General features: G+C 40.0%; 1 protein-coding gene across 1 annotated transcript in view; it reads left to right on the forward strand.

Moving 5' to 3' along the window:
- Positions 1 to 623: 623 nt before the first annotated feature.
- The window catches only part of RNF182 (ring finger protein 182), a 46,767-nt gene continuing 29,742 nt past the window's right edge, over positions 624 to 17,648 (forward strand). The window contains exon 1 of the mRNA XM_070749118.1: positions 624 to 728. The gene's annotated coding sequence lies outside the window, so the exon portion shown is untranslated. The remainder of the gene's footprint in view (positions 729 to 17,648) is intronic.

Below are 17,648 nucleotides of genomic sequence, written 5' to 3' on the forward strand. Positions count from 1 at the left end.
CTTGACTGTAAAAAATACAACCTTAGTAATCGAGTTGTTGAAGTGCGGAACTCATTACCGGACTCTGTAGTATCATCCCCTAACCCCCAACACTTTACCCTTAGACTATCCACGGCTGACCTCTCCAGATTCCTAAGAGGTCAGTAAGAGGCGTACATAAGCGCACTAGAGTGCCTTCCGTCCCCTGTCCTATAGTCTCTCCTATATCTCCTATATCTTCTTTACTATAAGCTTCATTGTGTATTATTGTGTATTGGACAAAATAAATAAATAAATAAAATAGAGAGAGAGAGAGAGACCAGCTAATTCCTAATTCTTTTACATCCCTTCCAAAACAATTATTTATTGTAACTGTTTTTAATTTCTCGCCCCCATCTGCCTGACAGGGCTCGCCTCAGGTGGAGCGGCGTGAGGGGGGGGCAGCAGAAGCCCCGAATACTCCTCAATGAACGCCTGAAAGCGCTTCTCCAGCCCCCCCCCCCCTTTCCATCTCCGCCCCGACGTCGCTGGCGGCGGGAACAGCCAGTTTCTATAGCGACGGCACTGATCCGGGCGGCTCTCTCCTCCCGGTAGTAACAAAACCCAGGGTGCCCCGCCGCTCGGCCCGACATTTCCCCGCGGCTGCTGCGGCAGAGCTGGATAGAGAACGAAAGCGGGCTCCGGCAGAAACACCTCTCACACACACAAACACATACACACACCGCTGAGGGAGCAAGCAAGCAAGCAAGGTAAGGCGCGTGGCGCACCCGGGCTGCGCCTTCGCCCGCGTCCCGCTCGCCGGGTTGCAAAGGGAGAGTAGCAGCGCTCGAGGAGGAGGAGGCTCGCTGTCTCTTCCCGGCCACAGCGGGCTCCGCAGCCTCCGAGCTTTCTCTCTCTCTCTTTGGGCCGCTATGGAGGGAGGGTGGACGCGACAGGCGGGTCGAGCCAACGGAGCGAAGCGGCGGGAAAGCGGGGCGAAAAGCCGACCGGGAAAGCCGCAGCCTCAGAAGTGAGGAAAGTTTGGCTGCTCTGGCTTTGCGGCTAAGCAGCATCGGCCGCCGGTCTGGAGAGAGGAAGGATTGGGTGAAGAGCCACCGAGGTTTCCCCTCGCTTTGCAGGAATGGAAGCGGGTGGAAACCATAAGGGATCTTTTTGATCGGTTGTCGCCGGTCTGAAATCCGATTCATGAATAAAGGGGGATGTTTGTTGCCCGGTGTTGAAAGGAGGGGAGGGGTCTCCCTGTGCTCTCTGAGCTTGCTCGTTTTTTCTTGCAGACGTTTCATTACCCGACTAGGTGACACCATCAGTGCTACTAAGGAGGGCTGTTTGCTGTAAACACTCCGTACTGTTAATAAAGTGGGAATGTTTGTAGCTCAGGGTTGAAAGGAGGGGAGGGGTTCCTCCAGTGCTTTCAGAGCTTGCTCGTTTTTTTCTTGCAGGCTAGGTAACGAACCGCACCAGTATTAGTAAGGAGGGCTGTTTGCTGTAAGCAGTCCATATTGTTAATAAAGGGGAATGTTTGTAGCTCAGGGCTGAAAGGAGAGAAGAGATTCCAACCTTGTTACTTTTCTTGCAGACATTTCATCACCCAACTAGGTAACAGCATCAGGGTCAAGAATGAGTGTGGTTTAAAATAAAGAATATAAATATGTAAATATGAATGATTTGAGTAGGGATTTTGTGATTGTATGAAATAATACAAAAATTAGTGTAATTAATTAATATTATTAGAGGATTCAATGAAATATTAGATGTAGCAATGCAGAAATAATAATAATAATAATAATAATAATAATAATAATAATAATATTAATAATAATTTATTAGATTTGTATGCCACCCCTCTCCGAGGACTGAATGTTTGCTGATATTATAATTTCTTTGTTGTTTGTTTGTTTTTTATTATTTATTTTTTGTTGTTATTTATTTGTTTCAAAATATATTTGAAAACCAATAAAAAAAATTCCCCCCAAAAAAGAGGAGTGTGGTTTGTTGTAAGCGCTCCTTACTAGCGCTGATGCCGTTGCCTAGTTTGGGTAATGAAACGTCTGAAACAGGACAAGCTCAGAGAGCATCCAGGATTCAGCCCCTCATCTGATTCATTGAAATCTGCCAGATTGTAAAATGCATGTAATAAATGCAAAGTCGAAGCCCGTTTTGATTTCTGGGGAATCCACTTTTACCCTAACTCGTCTCCCACCCGTTTCAATGAAACTGCTGTTTGTGGAGATGTTGCTTCCAGGAACTGTTGAGAAAGATGGAAATGATGGATGAGGGTCATTTTCTAGCTTGAAAGGGGGAACATGCTCATTTACTTAGTAATGAGTATAAAGATAACTTTACAAGGAACTGATGCTTGTATCCGTTCCATTTGCGCTCTCTGGATTATGTGTAAGAGGCATAGCATTTCTTGGTTCTCTTGGATACATGTTTATATCTTGCATTTTAAAATCTGTACTCTAAATTTTAGTGTTTTCCTGTAAAGGAATACTGTAGTATAGATCCTTTTTAGAATATCTGCCTAGCGTTTTGATCATATGAATAGTATATTGTGTTTAATAATGGATTATAATTGGAAAAACAGTTCAAACAATATAGGGTATTATTTTTTCTGATGGGTCCTTAAATTAAGTTTGAATTTTTAATGTGAAACGTTCTTTTATATTTACATTTAGTTATTATTCTAAGAGCACACTTTTCTTTAATATAGTTTATGCTGGCAAACTGAGATGGAAACACTTTGCTACTTCAAAGCAAAATAGTTTAATTCAGTGACAAAGAGAATAACAAAGGAGTAATTTATAAGCTTGTACATGCTTGCAATACAAATAGGTTGAATTGTATTTAACAAAAGCGTTAATGTTAACTGCTAGCTTTGCTGCTGTTTATTCCTATGAAGTAGGATTTGGTGGAACCCCAAGAAAATAATATAACAATTATTGCTTCAGAATAATTGTTCTGAACACATATTTTTAATTTATGAGGTACCTCGTTATTATTCACAAAAGCAAAATAATGTTCTGACTCCGAATAATTGCATGAAAATTTTCAAAAATAGCACATGTAAAAAAAAGAGAGAGGGTGGGTAATGAATCAAAAGGATTACAATTATAGAGTTCCCTCGATTTTCGCGGGGGATGCGTTCCGAGACCGCCTGCGAAAGTTGAATTTCCGCAAAGTAGAGATACGGACCGTAAATACACTATTTTTGCTATGAACAGTATCACAAGCCTTCCCTTAACACTTTAAACCCCTAAATTACAATTTCCCATTCCCTTAGCAACCATTTATATTATTACTCACCATGTTTATTTATTAAAGTTTATTTTTAAAAATATTTATTAAACGCAGACAAAAGTTTGGCGATGACATATGATGTCATCGGGTGGGAAAAACCGTGGTATAGGGGGGAGAAACCGTGAAGTATTTTTTTAATTCATATTTTTGAAAAAACCGTGGTATAGACTTTTCACGAAGTTTGAACCCGGGATAATCGAGGAAACACTACACAGATCAATATAAGAATCAGAGTTTTAAAACTTAGCAGTTTATTCAGTGTGCTAACAGTTTTCTGGCAGAATTTATATTTAACAATATCTATAGGTGATTTTTTTTAAAGTATTCAACTATTTCTAGTATAGTACAAAGTGCTGTTACAGATAAATATGTTTCTATTTATTACAACTCTGAAACTCAATATACTTTAGCAAGGGAGCATATACATGAAAAAATAGATGACAGACAGACCGGCAAACAGATAGATGATATCAGTGACAGAGAGAGATCAGAGGTAAGGACTGCTGTGTTAAGTAGAATTGCTTCATATGGGGGGCTTGGATTGCAGCCCAAGACTAGTGATGGGGGAACCCAACGGTGTTCGGGTTCGGCAAGTTCGGATGAACTTTACGCAAAATTCAGCCGAACCTGAACCAAACCCGAACCCGAACGGGGAATCCCACCAAGAGATTCCAGGGGCAGAGCTTTGACGTCACGTATAACAGCAGGTTGCTAAGGACGCCAAGGTGATCACTCCCTGGATTCCATGGAATCCAGGAAGTTATCACCTTGGCATCCTTAGCAACCTGCCAGTGACGTCAAAGCTCCGAATGCCGAACGCAACCCCGAACTTTGCCCGAAGTTTCAAAAAATTTCGTGTTCGTGTTCGGCATACCAAAAACCGCAAAATTCGGTACGGACCCGAATTGTGCGTGTTCGGTTTGTCCATCACTACCCAAGACATTATGGGCACTTTCAGACATAGTATTTGCATCATTCCAAGATCAATGGTACTCTTGTGAATCACATACCATAGTCTCTGTTAGATGGAAAAACTGATTAACTTCCAACTTTGCTTGATACAAAAAGAATACAAATAAGTCCTCGACCTACCGAGTTTACTTAGTGACAAGTTGCAATGGCACTGAAAAAAGTAACTTATGACCATTTTTCACACTTATGACCATTTGCAGAATCCCCATGGTCATGTGGTTCATATTTGGATGCTTGACAACTGACTCACATTGATGATGGTTGCATTGTCCTAGGGCAGTGATGGTGAACCTATGGCATGAATGCCATAAGCGGCACACGGAGCCATATCTGCTGGCACAGGATCCATTTATATATTTTATTTATTTATTTTGACCAATACACAATACATATTGAAGAGAATAGAGATGTAGTAATATATATAAAGAAAAGGATAGAAGAAAAGATATAAAAATAGAGGAGAAGATATATGAAAGGAAGAAAAGATATATGATATGTGAGATAAAGGAGAGACAATTGGACAGGGGACGAAAGGCACACTAGTGCACTTATGTACGCCCCTTACTGACCTCTTAGGAACCTGGAGAGGTCAATCGTGGATAGTCTATGGGAGAAATGTTGGGGGTTAGGGTTTGACACTACTGAGTCCGGTAATGAGTTCCACGCTTCGACAACTCGATTGCTAAAGTCATATTTTTTACAGTCAAGTTTGGAGAGGTTAATATTAAGTTTGAATCTGCTGCGTGTTCTTGTGTTGTTGCAGTTGAAGCGGAAGTAGTCATTGCCCTAGCTCAGCTCCAACATGCATGTCTGTGCTGGCCAGCTGATTTTTGGCTCACACAGAGGCTCTAGGAGGGAGCGTTTTTGTCTTCCAGAGAGCCTCGTGGGGGTAGAGGAGGGCATTTTTACCCTGCCCCAGCTCCAGGGAAGCCTTTGGAGCCTGAGGAGGGTGAAACACAAGCCTACTGGGCCCACCAGAAGTTGGGCAACAGGCCATTTCCGGCCTCCAGAGGGCCTCCGGGGGGCAGTGGAAGCTGTTTTTGCCCTCCCCAGGCATTGAATTATGGGTGTGGGCATTCGTACATGCATGATAGCACACGCCCATGCTCTTTTGGCACCTGAGGAAAAAAAGGTTCACCATCACTGTCCTAGGGTCATGTGATCACTTTTTTAAACCTCCTGACAAGCAAAGTCAACAGCGAAATCAGATTCACTTTAACACCCGTGTTACTAATTTAACAACTTCAGCAATTCGGTTAACAAATATGGCAAGAAACATAGAAACATAGAAGACTGACGGCAGAAAAAGACCTCATGATCCATCTAGTCTGCCCTTATACTATTTTCTGTATTTTTATTTATTATTGTTATTATTTATTATTTATTAGACTTGTATGCCGCCCCTTTCCGTGGACTCGGGGCGGCTCACAACACAATAAAACAATTCATAACAATTTTATATTAGGATGGATATATGTTTATCCCAGGCATGTTTAAATTCAGTTACTGTGGATTTACCAACCACGTCTGCTGGAAGTTTGTTCCAAGGATCTACTACTCTTTCAGTAAAATAATATTTTCTCATGTTGCTTTTGATCTTTCCCCCAACTAACTTCAGATTGTGTCCCCTTGTTCTTGTGTTCACTTTCCTATTAAAAACACTTCCCTCCTGGACCTTATTTAACATATTTAAATGTTTCGATCATGTCCCCCCTTTTCCTTCTGTCCTCCAGACTATACAGATTGAGTTCATTAAGTCTTTCCTGATACGTTTTATGCTTAAGACCTTCCACCATTCTTGTAGCCCGTCTTTGGACCCATTCAATTTTGTCAATATCTTTTTGTAGAAAAGTTGTAAAACAGAGCTCAAAACTCACCTAACAAATTTCTCCCTTAGCCACATACATTTTGGGCTCAATTGTGGTCGTAGATTGAGGATTAGCTGTATATACTAATCGGTAGTGGGTTCTAAATCCCATTGCTACTGGTGCACGCAACACTTCTGCGCATGCGCAGAAGCGTCCCGGGTGGGTGGGCGGAGCCTCCTGCCTCTACTACTTGTGTGCCGAACCAGGAACAAGCCACTGCTGGTACCAATGCAGTATCACAAATAAAGTGCTGAAACTTTGAAGCAGGCAACTTCCCACCATATTATACAGTATCTCAAATCCCGGTTCCTGTCTTTCCCTTTCTCTGTGGCTAAGCCATCTAATGTAACACCTATTTTTGCACAAGATGAAAAAAAGCGCAAGTGGAAAATGTCATGGCATCTTACTTTCATGTCAATCTTTTTTTTTATTATAATTGCTGAGGGGAAAAAGTGAATGAGTGAAGGTGCCGTGATAGGTTTTTTAATTATCTTGTCAGCTGGAGTTAACACTGGTTGGATCATCCAGAATTCTGTGCATTTCTAAGAAGGTAGTGGTGATTATGACATTAATGCATTCATAAATAGATTTTAAGAATTTGAAAACAATGTTTCTGTGGGAATGGCCTTTTGCTTCAATAACTGTTGAGTACAAGTAGGTATATGCGAGTGCAGACTATTTCTGTAGTAAAGAATTTATACAAGAGATACAAAAATAAATTTAATATTGCAATATTAAATATATTTCCATTAAATTTATTTGGAAAAACGAATGCTGAAATATTGAGAATGGCAGTGAATTCCCAAATGTTTAAAATAAATGTTGAAATAGTGGGTGGGGAAAGCAGAATAAAACACTCTTGACAATACTGGATTTATACAATGGCATATACACTATTTTTCATACACTGCTTCTTTTTGTATTTACTTCTACTATATTTCCTTCTATTGATGTATATTCTCATCTAATAATGTGATATCTTTTTGTCTGTGAAACCTATGTTAGTAGCTTAGTACAAAAGTGTATGATTATGATTTTTTCCCCTTACTAAAAATTACAGATATATTATCTGGCAGCAAAAGGTAACATCAGTGTAAAGAAGCCATGGATCTCACAGTGTGTATAACCCACATAAGGAAAGCATGGAAAATTAAAACATATTTACGGTAACTTTAAAATCCAAAAGAAAATTCACACCTTTCCTAAAATATTAATAATCAGATTTTTTTAAAACCCAGGTGTGTTCTGATAAATTATGTTATTCTTTGCATTTTAATTTAATGTCACACATGTAAAATTATGTAATAAAAGTGAACAATCTATGAGTACAGTATATACTATACATACTCATATACCAGTGCATAATTGCTATCTTTGCCATATGAAACCTGTTGCTTAAAATAAATAATAAATAAAAAATGCATGAGTCAAGAATCATGTTGTGCCTCATGATTCTTGATAAATGTATCTTTTCTTTTATGCACACTGAGAGCATATGCACCAAAGACAAGTTTCTTGTGTGTCCTATCACACTTGATCAATAAAAAATTCTACAATTCTATTCTATAATTCTAAAATATGCTTTTCTTTCTGGAGGTGGGGTGGGACATAAAATATACACTGTAATCTCTTTGAGGGCATACGCAAAAGAGTCTGTGTAATTAGGATCCTTTGAAAGCCTATTCTATATCCTCTTGATCCAACTATATCGCTTCATTAAGATGAAATAAAGGAAGCTCAGAAGACAGAAATAAAATTTAATACTGTATTTTATGTGCATATTCTTGAAAATTTGGGTTTTCAACTTCAGGCACATGTAGGCACTTGCCAATGACCCCAGAGCCTGTGATTTTACTGTTGCTATGGAACTCTGTTGGGACCTAGTTGTAACCTTTGCAGAAAAATCTCCTGTGGCCCTCACAGTCATTCTGATGTGTATCTATTTCTGCCTATTTATTTAGTTAATCACACAGCGTTAACAAGCTATTGACATACACCTACATCTTAAGGTGTGCTTTCCCCAATTAGTCCTCAAGCATCACTGTCTTAAAACATTCAGCTGTTATAGATATAAGACTGTTTAAGTTAAAAACAAATAGCCTGAAATATGAAAAACGTAAAATGAAGAAGGAAATCCCAATCTCATATTAGGATTAAATTCCGAAAGCTTTATTAGTGAAATTATAATGTGGAAAATTTCAATAAAAAGTATTTTTTTTAAAAAAAAAGGTGTTTGGATTTCATTGCTAATCACTTGTTCCTTGCTAAAACACCAGGGGCCTGTCCTATTTTGATGATGGGCTCATATTTCAGAACATCATAGAGAAAAGTGTTTGGGGGGAGGGGTGGCACAGAATTATACCTTCTCATTCTTTAAGTGATGTCATCAAAGTGTTCTATTTATAGGCAATTCGTATGAATGTGGAGTAAAGTAGATTTCTTTACAGGCATTCCCTTGTGCAAAGCGATCAGTGTGTTTTATTTCTACTCTGGCAGTGAGAGTTTCAAGAGGGACAAGTGCTGGTAGTCTTCTACTTACAACCAGTATCAGGTTCCTACCCGGTATGAGCCACACTGCGCACTGGTAGAGAAAATGGAGGTGAGCGCGCAGCTACACGTCTCTGCAATGCCCGTGTGCACACATCCCAGAAAGATTTTGCTTCTTCTGCGCATGTACAGGAAGCAAAATCTTGCAGTAATGGGCAGCCAACATTTTTACTGCCACACTGTGGGTGTGGCTTATTTTGTGGGTGTGACTTGATGGTCATGTGACTGGGTAGGAGTGGCTTGCTGGCTATGTGATCAGGTGGGAGTGGCTTGAACGATCATCTTTCAAGGGAACTGTTATTGCCGCATGATGCCTTTTCATCTCAGCTGTGGGCCGAGTGAGGGCTTCGCAAGGGGAAAAAGACCACAGCCCAGACTGCTTCGCCACGGTGCAGCTCTCCTGGCCTTGAGACGTGGCCGTGTGAGGCTGGAGGGGAGCCGGGCAGGAGAGAGGGAAGCTCGTCTGAGGCCAGGAAGGAGGAAAGAGGAAAAAAGCAAGAAGTACACAGCAGCAGCAACAGCAGGGGGAAAAAGGAGAGCCAAGCTGAGACCGGTAATCCAGGAAGTGGCTGCCGCTGGTCAGCTGGAGCTGTGCATTCAGCTTCATTTCTTCCGGTGGAACTATGTTTCACCCCATCCTACCTGCTGCCCACCCCTGGATGCGCGAAATAGAGAGATTTTGGTAATTTTTTGCTTCTGTGCGTGCGCGGAAGCAAAACAATTGACAAAATCTCCCACATGTGTCCTCTTGCAAGATTTTGCTTCCTGTGCATGCACAGAAGAAAAATTTCACTGGGATGCGCCACGTGCATGCCGGTGACTCGAAGCTGCGCACACATCGCACTGGTAGCGGTGGTAAGTAGCAACCCCCAACTGCTTACAATGGTTCATTTAGTGATAGTTCAAAATAAGAACCGCATTGAAAAAAAGCACCAACTTACAACTGTTTTTCACAGTTACGACCTTTGAAGCAAGATCACTTGCTCAAAATTCAGACACTATACAACTGGTTCATACTTGTTGTGGTTAGCTCTGGCCCAGCTCCTGCCCCAAGGAATGTGCAGGTAGATGTGGGGGAAACATCCACATGCCTCAGGCCTGTTTTGCTCCCAGTAGACTCTGCCGATGAAGTCTCCTCTGACCAAGGAAGCGTGAGTGACAGGGAAGAGGGGAGTTTGGCAGACAGCCCAGGAGGAGATCAGTCATCTGTATCATCTTTGGATTCTGAACAAGAATTAATGACACATCCATGCATGCGTAGAGTGATGCATAGGAGACAACAACTGAAGGATTATTACAAAAGTAAATGAGGCCACCTGTGGTTGGGTGGGGCTGCTTTAATTAGTGCTGCTACTATAAATAGCAGCATGTGGGTTTGGCCGTTGTGGAGAATTATCTGATTGTTGTGTTTCATGAATGCCTTGCTCACTCCGGCCTTTGTTTGTTGACTTTTCACCACTTTGAAACCAAAGCAGAGCAAAGTGTGTTTCACTTCGTGGAAGAAGAAGGGCTGTGACTTTCTTCACAGCTGCAAGCTAAGTACTTACGAACTGATAAGGGACTTGTACAAACTACCAGGTTGTTTTGGGGACGAGTGCTCTTTGCAATACAAAAAGAGTGCTTAGTTTATTTTGAATTTTGTGATAAAGAACATTGTTTTGAATTTTCAAACGTGTGTGTGTCTGAAATCTGTACCTTTGCATTTTTGAGAGGCTCCTACCAGAGAGTCCGGCAGAACAATACTTATGATCATGGCATGTGTCCCAAGGTCATGTAATCACCTTTTGCAACCTCCCGGCAAACGAAGTCAATGGGGAAGCCAGATTCACTAACAGCCAGGTTACTGACATCAACTGCAGTGATTCACTTATGTGACAAGAAAGGTAATAAAATAGGACAAAAACTCACTTAAGAAATGCCTCTATGAACAGCAGAAATTTTGGGCTCAGTTGTGTTCATAAGTCAAGGATTACCTTTACCGCTCCAAGTCTACGGAGAGGGGCGGCATACAAATCTAATAAATTAGTAGTAGTAGTAGTAGTAGTACATAGTACTAACAGAGTGAAAAAGAAAGAAAAGAACAAGGAAGGGAGAAAGGAATAGGAAGAGAGAATGTGCAAGACGGGATAACAAGGGATAATTGGTAGGATATCTATAGAGTAGGTGGGAGGTTCCCAATAACATATTTGTCTCAATCTCCATATGATTCAAGTCAGAAAGGTGAGTGAGGGTCTTCCTGGAAAAGCAGAAAAGATGATTTACAAAGTATTCTTAAGGACTTATTGTAATATTTATTTATTTATTTTATTTATTTATTGGATTTGTATGCCGCCCCTCTCCGTGGACTCGGGGCGGTTAACAACAGTGATAAAAACAGCATGTAACAATCCAATACTAAAACAACTAAAAAACCCTTATTTATAAAACCAAACATACATACAAACATACCATGCATAAATTGTAGAGGCCTAGGGGGAAAGAATATCTCAGTTCCCCCATGCCTGACGGCAGAGGTGGGTTTTAAGGAGCTTACAAAAGGCGAGGAGGGTGGGGGCAATTCTAATCTCTGGGGGGAGTTGGTTCCAGAGGGCCGGGGCCGCCACAGAGAAGGCTCTTCCCCTGGGTCCCTTCAAACGACATTGTTTAGTCAACGGGACCCGGAGAAGGCCAACTCTGTGGGACCTAACTGGTCGCTGGGATTCGTGCAGCAGAAGGCAGTCCCGGAGATAATCTGTTCCGGTGCCATGAAGGGCTTTATAGGTCATAACCAACACTTTGAATTGTGACCGGAAACTGATCAGCAACCAATATGCTATGTTTGGTCAGAATATGCATGATGGTTTAGTAAAGCAAGCCTAAATTTAGCAGCAAAGTGTCTATATATACCGTCTAAATACTATTTGTGTATACTCGTGAACTACTTCATTCATGCGTATATGGAAATAATAGTTAGACTATATATAGGCAATTTGCCTCTATATTTAAGCTTGCTTTACAAAACAATCACTTTTTAAAAAAATTATAGTGCCTGGACGAATGTGAATCACTACAGTACCATTATTAAAAAGCTACTAGAAAAGGAGTTCAGATTTCCTACATATTTCATCTAGTGTTTAAAATTATGTTATTTATGCATTTTTTCAGAAAATAAACTATTGTGGGTTCTGATGTACACTTTTATATATGCATCATTATATAAAGGTATTTAGGGAGAAAAATGGGATAAAAGAAGGGGATTGTATGGGGAAAAATTGATATTGAAAAGGGTGTAAGACAGGGATATCCACTGTCTCTTCTTCTATTTATATTAACATTAGAAACTCTATTATAAATAACAATTAGAAAACAACAGGAAATTAAAGGATTAAGACTTAGAAAAGAAGATTATAAAGTTCAGGCATTTGCCAATGATTTGGCATTTATAATAGAAGACTCACTTGAATCAACCCAAATTAATTTTAAAAATAGAAGAATTTGGAGAAGTGGTGGGACTTAAAATCAACAAAAATAAAATAAAAATGATAACTAAAAATTTCACCAAAAATCAGGATAAACAATTGGTAGAAAAAACAGATATGCAGGTGGTCAAAAAAGAAAAATACTTAGGAATTTGGCTTATGGCAAAGTGCCCATCAATAAAAGATAATTATAACAAAATATTAGTGCAAATTAAAAAAGAATATTGAAAAAACCTTCAATTATCACTGATTGAGAGAATATCTTCAATTAAAATGAATATCTTAACCAAGGTCATTCCAAATAGTCCTGATAAAACTGGGAAAAATCTTCTTTGAAGATTTGAATAAAATGACTTCAAAATATATTTGGCAAGGAAAAATCCCCAGGATGGAAACTATTATAGGATTTCAAAGAAAGTGGCAGATTTGGGTTCCCAGATTGGCAACTATAGTATCAAGCAACACTTTGGTATGGATCAAGGAGTGGATGGATCTAAATAACAAGAGAATTTTGACAATAGCGGGACACAGTCTCAATGGACACGTGTTCATGTGAGCTGAGAAATATAAATTTCATGCATATTTTAAGAAGCAATTTGGTTAGGAGTACATTGCAAATTTGGCAGAATATCAAAAAACATCATTGTTCAAAGATTCCAAATTGGATATCCACAATAGAAGCCATAAAGTACCCAAATTCAAAGACGTTTGACAAAATTATAAGATATAAAGATTTATTAAACAAACAAGGAAATTTGGAAACTATACAAGATTTAACTGAGCAGGGGATAAATTTAGATTGGTGGATTTATACTCAAGTCCAAGCCAAATATCATAGCGATAATAAAATCTATGAATTTTTTTAAAAAAACCAACTGATGACCTTGATAAGATATTATTCAGGACTGATGAAAAATTAATTGGTAAAATTTGTAAATTTCTAATAAGATATAACATGGAGGGGTGGGCTGGTTAAAGACACAATGATACAAAGGGCAAAATTTTTTGGACATACTATAGATTTGGAGAAATGGGGGGGAAAGTTAGAAAACTAGTTGGAAATTATCAATGTCACTGACATATAAGGACAACCAGTACAAGATGTTTTACAGGTAGCATCTACCCCCTGTAAGAATTGCCAAGATGTTCCCAAACTCATCACCATTATGCTGGAAATGCAAGAAGGGATATGGAATATACTATCATTTATGGTGAACGTGTTTAAATACAAAAATATATTGAAACAAAATTAGATCATGGTTAAAAGAGATAACAAAAGAAGATATCCCTCGAAAGACTTTTTATTGGGCATAATTGATTTAAAAATATAAAAAGGAATTACAATATTTGATTGTATACATCATAACGGTGGCAAGAATAATTTATGTGCAATGTTGGAAAAATGAAAAAATACCAAAAGATGAGGACATAATTAGAAAAATATTGCAATGTGCTGAGATGAATAAATTAACAGAGAAAAGAAAAGAAAAGTAGAATCCAACTACTGCTTAGTATGGAATAAATAATATGAATGGCTGGAAGAGAGAAAGAATATGTAAAGGAGTGTATTAAAAGGAGTAAGAATTGAGATTGTTAATATTTGAATGACTATTATGAATGTTAAAGGTAACCTATTATAGAAGAATTGAGAAATTAAAAAATGTAGAATAAGTAAATTATTAAATATAAATATACCATATTTTTCGGAGTATAAGACACACTTTTTTCCTCTTTAAAAGAGGCTGAAAATTCAGGGGCGTCTTATACTCTGAATGCAGCTTTTTTCGAAGCTTTTTTTCCCTCAGCCCTAACTAGGTGCTAGCAATCTTCCCAGCTCTTACCTTGCAGGTTCTTTCATTGTTACTGTTTGAGAAGAATGTTTTCCAAACTCTAAAAACTCCAAAAGCAGAGGGTTTTTTCATTACTCTAACTTGCTCCAAGTAAGTTTCTTTCCAGCTAACAATGTTCCCAGCTCTTACCGCTTGCAAGCTCTTTCATTGATTCTTTCTTACTAAGAATGTTTTCCAAGCCCTGTCTTTGTAGGGTTTTTTTTCATTGCTCTAACTTGCTCCAAATATTTCTTTCCAACCCTAACCAGGTGCTAATGATGTTCCCAGCTCTTACCCGGTTGCAAGCTCTTTCACTGTTACTCTCTGTGAATAATATTTTCCAAACCTTTGTAGTTTTTTTTATTCTACTTGCTCCAAATGTTTCTTTCCAGCCCTAACCAGGTGTTAACATTGTTCCCAGCTCTTACTGGCTCGCAAGCTCTTTCATTGTTACTCTTTCCAAGTAAGGTTTTTTTTAAAGCCCTAACCAGGGGAGAAAATAATGTGCTGAAACTGACTAGCCAGATGAATACCTGGTAAGCAGATTATTTTCCCTATTTTCCTCCCCAAAAACTAAGGTGTGTCTTATACTCCGATGCGTCTTATACTCCGAAAAATACAGTATATACATGAGGAATAATATAATCGTGGATATTTACCAATGCAAATATCTTAGATTGTGTTGTGGTTGGCTCTGGTCCAGCTCCTGCCCCAAGGAATGTGGAGGTGGATGCAGGGGAAACATCAACATGTCATAGGCCTGTTTTATTGCCGACAGAGTCAGGTAGTGCAGTTTCCTCAGACGAAGAAGAAGGTGGGGGTGAGTTGGAAGAGGGGGGGCTTGGCACAGAGCCCAGGAAGCCAATCTCCATTATCTTTGGTTGATTCGGATGAGGAAGTGTTAGACCCACGCAGGCGCAGACTTATGCATAAAAGAGACCAATTGAGGAAATATTACAGGAGATAAGAGAGGCCACCTGTGTTTGGGTGGGGCTCCAGTAATTAGAGCTGCTGATATAAATAGCAGCGTGCTGGCTTGGGCCGTTGTGGAAGATTATCTGATCGTTGTTCTTCAGGACTGTGCCTTGCTGTTTGTTGATTTTTCACGACTTTGAAACCAAAGCAGAGCAAAGTGTGTGTGTTTCACTTCGTGGAACAAGGAGGGCTCTGACTTTTGTTCACAGCTGCTAGCTAAGTACTTAAGGACTGATTAGGGGCATTGTACAGACTACAAGGTTGTTTTGGGACCAGTGCTCTTTGCAATACAAAAAGGATGCTTTGTTTCTTTTGAATTTTTGTGATAAAGAACATTGTTTTTGAACTTTCAAGTGTGTTTGTGTGTGTGTGTGTCTGAAATTTATACCCTTGAATTTTCGGGAGACTCATATCATAGAGCCCGGCAGAACAGATTGTAAATATGGGGAAATTGCTCCCCATTGGTTAGCTTGTTTTGTATGTGTTTGTGTTATATGTGTATTTAATAAAACATTTTTTAAAAAAGAATAAATCACAATAAACCAACCTGATGAATAGGAATGGGATAGATATACTATACTCTGATTTTCAGCAAAGCATTTGATAAAGTCTCCTCCAAGAGCCTAGTAGAAAAAAATGACAGAAAGTGGTTCATGAAATGGTGGAACAATTATACTCGACAAAGATCAATCAGTGGCTCCATTGAAGGGAACAGTCAAGTGGCATCCTTCAGGGTTCCGTTCTAAACCCTGCATTGTGTTTAAAAAATATGATCATAAGAATTACAGATGAAATAAATGGGGGGGATTAGAATAATTGTTTTTGAAGATAGCTCAAGCTTCAAGAGGACCTATGCATATTGGATTGAAACCATCAAGATGAATTTCAAAAGGGGCAAATGCAAAGTCTTAAATTTGTATAGGAAAATTCAATGGCATTAATATAGAACAGTGATGCCGAACCTATGGCACGGGTGCCACAGGCGGCACGTGGAACCATATCTGCTGGCATGCAAGCTGCTGCCCTAGCTCAGCTCCAACGTGCATGTGTGTGCCAGCCAGCTGGTTTTTGGCTTGCACAGAGGCTCTGGGAGGGCATTTTTGGCTTCCAGAGAGCCTCCAGGGGGATGGGGGAGGGTATTTTTACCCTCTCCCGGCTCCAGAAAAGCCATTGGAGCCTGGCGAGGGCAAAACACAAGCCTACTGGGCCCACCAGAAGTTGGGAAACAGGCTGTTTCTGGTTTCCACAGGGCCTCCGGGGGGCGGGGGAAGCTGTTTTTGCCCTCCCCAGGCACTGAATTATGGGCACTCACGCATGCGCAATAGCGCGCGCTTATACTCTTTCGGCATCCGAGGAAAAAAAGGTTCACCATAACTTATATAGAACAAAGGATCATACCGAAGAGAAGTTAACATATAAAAAGGAACCGAGTGTTTTGATGAGCAATGAAATTGCATTGACAAGAACACACTTCTCTCTATTCTGCATTGGTCAGACTGCACTTAGAATATTGTATCTGTTGTGGTTGGCTCCTGCCCCAGGGAATGTGGAGGTGGAGGTAGGGGAAACGTCAACATGTCCTAGGCCTGTTTTGTTGCCGGCAGAGTCAGGGAGTGCAGTTTCCTCGGACGAAGAAGAAGGTCGGGGTGACTTGGAAGAGGGGGGCTTGGCACACAGCCTAGGAAGCCAATCACCATTATCTTCGGTTGATTCGGATGACGAAGTGTTAGACCCACGCAGGCGCAGACTTATGCATCGAAGAGACCAATTGAGGAAATATTACAGGAGATAATAGAGGCCACCTGTGTTTGGGTGGGGCTCCAGCAATTAGAGCTGCGGCTATGAATAGCAGCGTGCTAGTTTGGCCGTTGTGGAAGATTATCTGATCGCAGTTCTTCAGGATCGTGCCTCGCTGTGTCTGAACTTTGTGGATTTTTCACGCCTTTGACAGCAAAGCAGAGTAAAGTGTGTGTGTGTTTCACTTCGTGGGAAGAAGGAGGGCTGTGACGTTTCTTCACAGCTAATAGCTAAGTACTTAAGGACTGATTAAGGGACGTACAGCCGACAGGGTTGTTTTGGGGACGAATGCTCTTTGCAATATAAAAAGGGTACTTTGTTTCTTTTGAATTTTGTGATAAAGGACATTGTTTTGAATTTTCAAACATGTGTGTGTCTGAAATTTGCACCCGTGAATTTTCGGGGGGCTTCTACCAGAGAGCCCGGCAGAACAGTATCTATGTGGGAAGATCATTGTCAGATTTTAGCTTGTCCAGAAGAAAGTAATGAAGTTAGCAGGAAGACAGGAAGTGGGGGGGGAGAGACAATTAGAGGCATTGATTGTGTTTAGTTTTCAGAAACCTAGACTACAGGAAGACCTAATTCACCTTTTTTCAAGTACCGTACATGAAAAGCTGTCAGGTACAAAGGACAGAATTGCACAGAATTGTTCCAAAAGACAGGATTAAATAGATTTTGAGCTAATGAACAGTGGAATAGACTGTCCCAGAAATCAATAGATTCTCCTTTCACCTATGGAGAATGTATTTCAGCTTTGAGCAAGTGGTCGGATTAGATGGTTTACAAGATCTTTTCCAATTCTAACATTGTAATTACATCATTGTTTTCTGACTTTGAGTCAGAATGATACGTTCTGTTCTACACTCTGGAATAGAACAGAACAGATCATTAGCATGCAGGAGGCTGCTGCTTTAAAAAGCATAGTA

Source organism: Erythrolamprus reginae, chromosome 3 (genome assembly GCF_031021105.1).
Source record: "Erythrolamprus reginae isolate rEryReg1 chromosome 3, rEryReg1.hap1, whole genome shotgun sequence".
In the NCBI taxonomy this organism is placed as follows: Eukaryota; Metazoa; Chordata; class Lepidosauria; order Squamata; family Dipsadidae; genus Erythrolamprus; species Erythrolamprus reginae.